Consider the following 10,926-nt stretch of genomic DNA (forward strand, 5'->3'; position numbering starts at 1 on the left):
AGACAACATCTGCTGCAGGTGTCCAGGGACGACATCTGGCGCAGATGTCCAGGGACAACATCTGCTGCTGGTGTCCAGAGGACAACATCTGGCGCAGGTGTCCAGGGGCAACATCTGGTGCAGGTGTCTAGGGGACAACATCTGACGAAGGTGTCCAGGGACGACATCTGGCACAGGTGTCTAGGGGACAACATCTAACGCAGGTGTCCAGGGACAACATCTGCTGCAGGTGTCCAGGCACAACATCTGCTGCAAGTGTCCAGGGACAACATCTGCTGCAGGTGTCCAAGAACAACATCTGCTGCAGGTGTCCAGGGACAACATCTGGCACAGGTGTCCAGGGACAACATCTGGAGCAGGTGTCCAGGGACCAAGTCTGGCGCAGGTGTCCAGGGACAACATCTTGCGCAGGTGCCCAGGGACAACATCTGGGGCAGGTGTCTAGGGACAACATCTGGCAAAGGTGTCCAGTGACAACATCTGCTGCAGGTGTCCGAGGACAACATCTGGCACAGGTGTCCAGGGACAACAACTGCTGCAGGTGTCCATGGACAACATTAGGCGCAGGTGTCCAGGGACAACATCTGGTGCAGATGTCCAGCGACAACATCTGGCGCAGATGTCCAGTGACAACATCTGGTGCAGGTGTCCAAGGACGACATCTGGCACAGGTGTCAAGGGAACAACATCTGACGAAGGTGTCCAGGGACGACATCTGGCAAATTTGCCCAGGGGACAACATCTGACGCAAGTGTCCAGGGACAACATCTGCTGCAGGTGTCCAGGGACAACACCTGCTGCAGGTGTCCAGGGACAACATATGGTGCAGGTGTGAAGGGACAACATCTGGTGCAGGTGTCCAGAACAACATCTGGCACAGGTGCCCAGAGAAAACATCTGCTGTAGGTGTCCAGAGACAACATCTGCTGCAGGTGTCCAGGGACGACATCTGGCGCAGATGTCCAGGGACAACATCTGCTGCTGGTGTCCAGAGGACAACATCTGGCGCAGGTGTCCAGGGGCAACATCTGGTGCAGGTGTCTAGGGGACAACATCTGACGAAGGTGTCCAGGGACGACATCTGGCACAGGTGTCTAGGGGACAACATCTAACGCAGGTGTCCAGGGACAACATCTGCTGCAGGTGTCCAGGCACAACATCTGCTGCAAGTGTCCAGGGACAACATCTGCTGCAGGTGTCCAAGAACAACATCTGCTGCAGGTGTCCAGGGACAAAATCTGGCACAGGTGTCCAGGGAAAACATCTGGTGCAAATGCCCAGGGACAACATCTGCTGTAGGTGTCCAAGGACAACATCTGCTGCAGGTTTCCAGGGACAACATCTGGCACAGGTGTCCAGGGACAACATCTGGTGCAGGTGTCCAGGGACAACATCTGCTGCAGGTGTCCAGGACAACATCTCACACAGGTTTCCAGGGACAACATCTGATGCAGGTGTCCTGGGACAACATCTGTTGGTGGTGTCCAGGTACAACACCTGCTTCAGGTGTCAAGGGACAACATCTGGTGCAGGTGTCAATGGACATCATCTGCTGCTGGTGTCCACGGGACAACGTCTGGCGCAGGTGTCCAGGGACAACATCTGGTGCAGGTGCCTGGGACAACATCTGGCACAGGTGTCCAGGGAAACATCTGCTGCAGGTGTCCAGGGACCACATCTGGTGCAGGTGTCCAGGGCTGGCGCAGATGTCCAGCAACAACATCTGGTGAAGGTGTCCAGGGCTTGCGCAAATGTCCAGGGAAAACATCTGCTGCAGGTGTCCAGGGACAACATCTGGTGCAGGTGTCCGGAGACAACATCTGGTGCAGATCGCAGGGGACAATATCTGGCGCTGGTGTCCAGGGACAACATCTGGTGCAGGTGTCCAGGGACAACATCTGTCACAGGTGTCAAAGGGACAACATCTGATTCAGGTATCCAGGGACAACATCTGCTGCAGGTGTCCAGGGACAACATCTGGTGCAGGTGTCCAGGGACCAAATCTGGCGCAGTTGTCTAGGGACAACATCTGACAAACGTGTTTAGGGACAACATCTGGCGCAGGTGTCCAGGGACAACATCTGGCGCAGGTGTCCAGGGACAACGTCTGGTGCAGGTGTCCAGGGACAACATCTTGCGCAGGTGTCCAGGGACAACATCTGGCATAGGTGTCCAGGGACAACATCTGCTGCAGGTGTCCAGGGACAACATCTGCTGCAGGTGTCCAGGGACAACATCTTTCGAAGGTGTTCAAGGACAACATCTGGCGCAGATATCCAGGGACAACATCTGGCGCAGATGTCCAGGGATAACATCTGGTGAAGGTGTCGAGGGACGACATCTAGCACAGGTGTCCAGGGGACAACATCTGACGAAGGTGTCCAGGGACGACATCTGGCAAAGGTGCCCAGGGGACAACATCTGCTGCAGGTGTCCAACGACAACATCTGCTGCAAGTGTCCAGGGACAACATCTGCTGCAGGTGTCCATGGACAACATCAGGCGCAGGTGTCCAGGGACAACATCTGGCGCAGATGTCCAGGGACAACATCTGGCGCAGATGTCCAGTGACAACATCTGGTGCAGGTGTCCAAGGACGACATCTGGCACAGGTGTCAAGGGGACAACATCTGACGAAGGTGTCCAGGGACGACATCTGGCAAATTTGCCCAGGGGACAACATCTGACGCAAGTGTCCAGGGACAACATCTGCTGCAGGTGTCCAACGACAACATCTGCTGCAGGTGTGCAGGGACAACATCTGCTGCAGGTGTCCAGGGACAACACCTGCTTCAGGTGTCCAGGGACAACATATGGTGCAGGTGTGAAGGGACAACATCTGGTGCAGGTGTCCAGGACAACATCTGGCACAGATGCCCAGAGAAAACATCTGCTGTAGGTGTCCAGAGACAACATCTGCTGCAGGTGTCCAGGGACGACATCTGGCGCAGATGTCCAGGGACAACATCTGCTGCTGGTGTCCAGAGGACAACATCTGGCGCAGGTGTCCAGGGGCAACATCTGGTGCAGGTGTCCAGGGACAACATCTGGCACAGGTGTCCAGGAGACAACATATGACGCAGGTGTCCAGGGAAACATCTGCTGCAGGTGTCCAGGGACAACATCTGGTGCAGGTGTCCAGGGACCACATTTGGTGCAGGTGTCCAGGGACAAAAATTTTGCACAGGTGTCTAGGGACAACATCTGCTGCAGATGTCCAGGGACAACATCTGCTGCAGGTGTCCAGGGACAACATCTGCTGCAGGTGTCCAGGGACGACATCTGCTGCTGGTGTCCAGGGACGACATCTGGCGCAGGTGTCCAGGGACAGCATCTGCTGCTGGTGTCCAAGGGACAAAATCTGGCGCAGGTGTCCAGGGACAACATCTGATGCAGGTGTCCAGGGACAACATCTGGCACAGGTGTCCAGGGGAGAACATCTGACGCAGGTGTCATGAGACAACATCTGCTGCAGGTGTCTAGGGACAACATCTGCTGTAGGTGTCCATGGACAATATCTTCTGAAGGTGTCCAGGGACAACATTCGGCGCAGGTGTCCTGGGACAACATCTGGTGCAGGTGTCCAGGGACAACATCTTGCACAGGTGTCCAGGGACAACATCTGGTGCAGGTGTCCAGGAACCAAGTCTGGCGCAGGTGTCCATTAACAACATCTTGCGCAGGTGCCCAGGGACAACATCTGGGGCAGGTGTCCAGGGACAACATCTGGCAAAGGTGTCCAGGGACAACATCTGCTGCAGGTGTCCAGTGACAAAATCTGGCCCAGATGTCCAGGGACAACATCTGGTGCAGGTGTCCAGAGAGAACATCTGGTGAAGGTGTCCAAGGACAACATCTGGCGCAGGTATCCAGGGACATCTGCTCCAGGTGTCCAGAGATAACATCTGCTGCAGGTGTCTATGGATATTATTTGGAGCACGTGTCCAGGAACAACATCAGGTTTAGGTGTCCAGGGACAACATCTGGCAGAGGTGTCCAGGGGACAACATCTGAGGCAGGTCTCCAGGGACAACATCTGCTGCAGGTGCCCAGGAACAACATCTGGCACAGGTGTCCAGGGACAACATCTGGTGCAGGCTTCCAGCGACATTATCTGGCGCAGGTCCAGTTATAACATCTGGTCCAGGTGTCCAGGGACAACATCTGATGCAGGGGTCTGGGGACAATATCTTGCGCAGGTGTCCAGGGACAACATCTGGCGCAGATTTCCAGGGACAATATCTGCTGCAGGTGTCCTGGGACAACCTCTGCTTCAGGTGTTCAGGGACAACATTCGGCACAGGTGTCCAATGACAACATCTCCTGAAGGTGTCCAGGGACAACATCTGCTGCAGGTGTCCAGGGACAACATCTATTGCAGGTGTCCAGGGACAACATCTGTTGCAGGTGTCCAGGGACGATTTTTGGCGCAGGTGTCCAGGGAAAACATCTGCTGCTGGTGTCCAGGGGACAACATCTGGCGCAGGTGTCCAGTGGACAACATATGACGCAGGTGTCCAGGGAAACATCTGCTGCAGGTCCCCAGGAAAAACATCTGGTGCAGGTGTCCAGGGACAACATCTGGCCAGATGTCCAGGGACAACATCTGGCACAGGTGTCCAGCGGACAACATGTGACGCAGGTGTCCAGGGACAACATCTGACGCAGGTGTCCGGGGACAGCATCTGATGCAGGTGTCCAGGGAAACAACTGCTGCAGGTGCCCAGGGACAACATCTGCTGCAGGAGTCTAGGGACAACATCTGCTGCAGGTGTCCAGGGACAACATCTGCTACTGGTGTCCAGGGACAACATCTGCTACTGGTGTCCAGGGAAAAAACATCTGGCGAAGGTTTCCAGAGACAACATCTTTTGCAGGTGTCCAAGGGCAACATCTGTCGCAGGTGCCCAGGGACAACATCTGGCGCAGGTCTCCAGGTACAACATCTGGCGCAGGTGTCCAGTGGACAACATATGACGCAGGTGTCCAGGGAAACATCTGCTGCAGGTCCCCAGGAAAAACATCTGGTGCAGGTGTCCAGGGACAACATCTGGCCAGATGTCCAGGGACAACATCTGGCACAGGTGTCCAGGGGACAACATGTGACGCAGGTGTCCAGGGACAACATCTGACGCAGGTGTCCGGGGACAGCATCTGATGCAGGTGTCCAGGGAAACAACTGCTGCAGGTGACCAGGGACAACATCTGCTGCAGGAGTCTAGAGACAACATCTGCTGCAGGTGTTCAGGGACAACATCAGGCGCAGGTGTCCAGGGACAACATCTGCTACTGGTATCCAGGGAAAAAACATCTGGCGAAGGTTTCCAGAGACAACATCTGGTGCAGGTGCCCAGGGACAACATCTGGCGCAGGTCTCCAGGTACAACATCTGGCGCAGGTGCCCAGGGACAACATATGGCGCAGGTGTCCAGGGACAACTTCTGGAGCAGGTGTCCAGGGACAACATCTGGTGCAGGTGTCCAGGAACAACATCTGGCGCAGATGTCCAGGGAAAACATCTGGCGCAGATGTCCAGAGACAACATCTGGTTCAGGTGTCCAGGGACATCTGGCACCGGTGTCCAGGGACAACATCTGCTGCAGGTGTCCAGGGACAATATCTACTGCAGGATAATGAGGACAATATCTACTGCAGGATAACGATGACAAAATCTGGCGCAGGTGTCCAGGGACTACATCTGGCGTAGTTGTCTTAGGACAACATCTGGTTCAAGTGCCCAGGGACGACATCTGGCACAGGTATCTAGGGGACAACATCTGACGAATGTGTCCAGGGATGAAATCTTGCAAAGGTGCCCAGGGGACAACATGTGACGCAGGTGTCCTGGGACAACATCTGCTGCAGGTGTCCAACGACAACATCTGCTGCAAGTGTCCAGGGACAACATCTGCTGCAGGTGTCCAGGGACAACACCTGTTGCAGGTGTCCAGGGACAACATCTGGTGCAGGTGTCTAGGGACAACTTCTGGTGCAGGTGTCCAGGACAACATGTGCTGCAGGTGTCCAGGGACAACATCTGGCTCAGGTGTCCACGAACAACATCTGGCGCAGGTGACCAGGGACAACATCTGCTGCAGGTGTCCAGGGACAACATCTGGCACAGGTGTCCAGGGACAACATCTGCTGCAGGTGTCCAGGGACAACACCTGTTGCAGGTGTCCAGGGACAACATCTGGTGCAGGTGTCCAGGGACAACTTCTGGCGCAGGTGTCCAGGGACATCATCTGGTGCAGGTGTCCAGGGACAACACCTGCTGCAGGTGTCCAGGAACAACATCTGGGGCAGGTGTCCAGGACAATATCTGGCACCCGTGTCTAGAGAGAACATCTGCTGTAGGTTTCCAGGGACAACATCTGCTGCAGGTGTCCAGGGACAACATCTGCTACAGGTATCCAGGGACAACATCTGGGGTAGGTGTCCAGGACAATATCTGGCACACGTGTCTAGAGACAACATCTGCTGTAGGTGTCCAGGAACAACATCTGCTGCAGGTGTCCAGGGACAACATCTGCTACAGGTATCCAGGGCCAACATCTGGCGCAGGTGTCCAGCGACAACATCTGCTACAGGTATCCAGGGACGACATCTGCGCAGATGTCCTGGGACAACATCTGCAGCTGGTGACTAGGGGACAACATCTGGTGCAGGTGTCAAGGGGCAACATCTGGTGCAGGTGTCCAGGGACAACATCTTGCGCAGAATTCCAGGGACAACATCATGCACAGGTGTCCAGGGGACAACATCTGCTGCAAGTGTCCAGGGACAACATCTGCTGCAGGTATCCAGGGACAACATCTGGCGCAGGTGTCCAGCGACAACATCTGGTGCAGGTGTCCAGGGACAACATCTTGCGCAGAATTCCAGGGACAACATCTGGCGCAGGTTTCCAGGGACAACATCATGCACAGGTGTCCAGGGGACAACATCTGGTGCAGGTGTCCTGGGGCAACATCTGGTGCAGGTGTCCAGGTACAACATCTGGTGCAGGTGTCCAGGGACAACATCTGGCGCAGATGTCCAGGGACAACATCAGGTGCAGGTGTCCAGGGAAAACATCTGGCACAGGTGTCCAGGGGAATACATCTGACGCAGGTGTCCTGGGACAACATCTGACATCTGTTGCAGGTGTCCAGGGACAACAGCTGCTGCAGGTGTCCATGGACAACATCTGCTGAATGTGTCCAGGGACAACATTTGGCGCAGGAGTCCAGGGACAAAATCTGGTGCAGGTGTCTAGGGACAACATCAGGCACAGGTGTCCATGGGGCAACATTTGACGCAGGTGTCAAAGGACAACATCTGCTGCAGGTGTAGAGGGACAACATTTGGCACAGGTGTCCAGGGACAACATCTGGTGCAGGTGTCCAGGTATCAAATCTGGCGCAGGTGTCCAGGGACAACATCTGGTGCAGGTGTCCAGGTATCAAATCTGGCGCAGGTGTCCAGGGACAACATCTTGCGCAGGTGTCCAGGGACAACAACTGACGCAGGTGTCCAGGGACAACATCTGCTGCAGGTGTCCAGGGACAACATTTGCTGCAGGTGTCCAAGGTCAACATCTATCGCAGGTGTCCAGAGACAACATCTGTTGCAGGTGTCCAGGAACAACATCAGGCGCGGGTGTCCAGGGACAACTGGCGCAGATGTCCAGGGACAATATCTGGCGCAGGTGTCCAAGGACAACATCTGGTACAGGTGTCCAGGGCTGGCGCAGATGTCCAAAGACAACATCAGGTGCAGGTGTCCAGAGGACAACATATGACGCAGGTGTCAAAGGACATCTGACGCAGGTGTCCAGGGACAACAACTGACGCAGGTGTCCAGGGACAACATCTGCTTCAGGTGTCCAGGGACAACATTTGCTGCAGGTGTCCAGGAACAACATCTGTTGCAGGTGTCCAGGAACAACATATGGCGCGGGTGTCTAGGGACAACTGGCGCAGATGTCCAGGGACCACATCTGGCGCAGGTGTATAGGGACAACATCTGGTGCAGGTGTCCTGGGCTGGCGAAGATGTCCAAAGACAACATCAGGTGCAGGTGTCCAGAGGACAACATATGACGCAGGTGTCCATGGAAACATATTCTGCAGGTGTCCAGAGACAACATCTGCTGCAGGTGTCCAGGGACTACATCTGCTGCAGGTGTCCAGGGACCACATCTGGCGCAGGTGTCAAGGGACAACATCTGGAGCAGATGTCCAGGGACAACATCAGGTGCAGGTGTCCAGGGACAACATCTGGCAAAGGTGTCCAGGGACAACATCTGGTGCAGGTGTCCAGGGACAACATCTGGTGCAGGTGTTCAGGGACAACATCTGGCGCAGATGTCCAGGGACAACATCAGGTGCAGGTGTCCAGGGACAACATCAGGTGCAGGTGTCCATGGACAACATCTGGCACAGGTGTCAAGGGGACAACATCTGACGCAGGTGTCCAGGGACAACATCTGCCGCAGGTGTCGAGGGACATCTGGCGCAGGTGTCCAGGGACAACATCTGGCACAGGTGTCCAGGGACAACATCTGGTGCAGAAGTCCAGGGACTAAATCTGGCACAGTTGTCCAGGTACAACATCTGGCACAGGCGTCCAGGGACAACATCTGGCGCAGGTGTCCAGAGGTAACATCTTGCGCAGGTGTCCAGGGACAACATCTGGTAGAGGTTTTCAGGGACAACATCTTGCGCAGGTGTACAGGGACAACATCTGGTGCAGGTGTCCAGGGACAACATCTGCCGCAGGTATCCAGGGACAACACCTACTGCAGGTGTCCAGGGACAACATCTTGCACAGGTGTCCAGGGACAACACCTGCTGCAAGTGTCCAGGGACAACACCTGCTGCAGGTGTCCAGGGACAACACCTGCTGCAGGTGTCCAAAAACAACACCTGCTGCAAGTGTCCAGGGACAACATCTGGGGCAGGTGTCCAGGGACAACATCTGGGGCAGGTGTCCAGGACAATATCTGGCACACGTGTCCAGAGAAAACATCTGCTGTAGGTGTCCAGGGACAACATCTGCTGCAGGTGTCCAGGGACAATATCTGTTGCAGGTGTCCATGGACGACATCTGGCGCAGATGTGTTGGGACAACATCTGCAGCTGGTGTCCAAGGGACAACATTTGGCACAGGTGTTCAGGGGTAACATCTCGTGCAGGTGTCCAGGGACAACATCTGGCTCAGGTGTCCAGGGACAATATCAGGCGCAGATGTCCAGGGACAACTTCAGGTGCAGGTGTCCAGGGACAACATCTGGCACAGGTTTCCAGGGGACAACATATGACGCTGGTGTCCAGGGAAACATCTGCTGCAGGTGTCCAGTGATAACATCTGGCCCAGGTGTCCAGGGACAACATCTGCAGCTGGTGTCCAAGGGACAACATCTGGTGCAGGTGTCCAGGGAGAACATCTGGTGCAGGTGTCCAGGGACAACATCTGGTGCAGGTGTCCAGGGACAACATCTCCTCCAGGTGTCCAGGGACAACATCTGCTGCAGGTGTCCAGGGATAACATCTGGAGCAGGTGTCCTGGGACCACATCTGGTGCAGGTGTCCAGGGACACCTGCGTCCCTGGTGGTGGGAGGCCGCCCTCATCTTTGTAGTGGTGGTGGTGGGAGGCCGCCCTCATCTTTGTGGTGTTGGTGGTGGGAGGCCGCCCTCATCTTTGTGGTGGTGGTGGTGGGAGGCCGCCCTCATCTTTGTGGTGGTGGTGGTGGGAGGCAGCCCTCATCTTTGTGGTGGTGGTGGTGAGGGGCTGCCGTCATCTTTGTTCTGGTGGTGGTGGTGGGAGGCCGCCCTCATCTTTGTCGCGGTGGTGGTGGGAGGCCGCCCTCATCTTTGTGATGGTGGTGGTGGGAGGCCGCCCTCATCTTTGTGGTGGTGGTGGGAGGCCGCCCACATCTTTGTTACGGTGGTGAAGGGAGGCCGCCCTCATCGTTGTGGTGGTGGTGGGAAGCCGCCCTCATCTTTGTGGTGCTGGTGGTTGTGGTGAGAGGCCACCCTCATCTTTGACGCTTCAGACTTAGGAGCAGGTGCTGTTTTGTTCCAAGTAGGACCAGATGAGTTAGAACATCCTGTTTATTATTTCTCAGGTAAGTTTGACAAGACACAAATTAATTACTCTGTAGTTGAGAAAGAAGCACTTTGTTTAATACTGGCAGTGAAGAAATTTGAGACATATTTGTCAGGAAATCAAGTGGTAGTATATACAGACCATAATCCATTGACATTTATTAACTAAGAAGTGTAAAAACCAGAGAATACTTAGATGGACATTGATTCTGCAAGAATTCAATATTGTAATTCGTCATATTCCTGGGAGGCAAAATGTTATTGCTGATGCCTTATCCAGAGGATTTCCTGTTGCAGTGCCATAATATGAAGTGTTCTATACCCATAAGATGTATGTAAATTTTGTATTTTTTTACTGTGTGAAATTTCATTGCTTTGTACTTTGATTTTAGTTGAAGTATTTTCATGTTTTATTTTCATGTTATATTACATGTTATATTTCATGCAGTGAAAAAAAAAATGAAATCAACCTTCAGTTAATTTCATTTTTTCTTAGGGGACGGGAGGGATGTTACGAATCTCAATAGGATTCTGACATTACTCTTGATTCTCATATATCTTTTTTATCTTATTCTATAATTAATTTTGCATCCAGATGATATAAGATTTTGTATATTATATATTATAGCATGCTGTAGTGTGCCTGAGTTGCATTATACTGTATGAGGCTTTTGGGTTAGATTTCTCAGGTAGTTTCTCCGTGTGGACGGTTGACCATATTCGGATGTGGCCAGTGTGGGAACATTGTTGTCAATTGAGTGTTTATAGTTTTACCTTGATTAATTCCCATATTTGGTTGCCGTTATTTTGTATGGAATGTTGTACCAGTGTTTGC

The sequence above is a fragment of the Procambarus clarkii genome, chromosome 1 (genome assembly GCF_040958095.1).
Source record: "Procambarus clarkii isolate CNS0578487 chromosome 1, FALCON_Pclarkii_2.0, whole genome shotgun sequence".
Taxonomy (NCBI): Eukaryota; Metazoa; Arthropoda; class Malacostraca; order Decapoda; family Cambaridae; genus Procambarus; species Procambarus clarkii.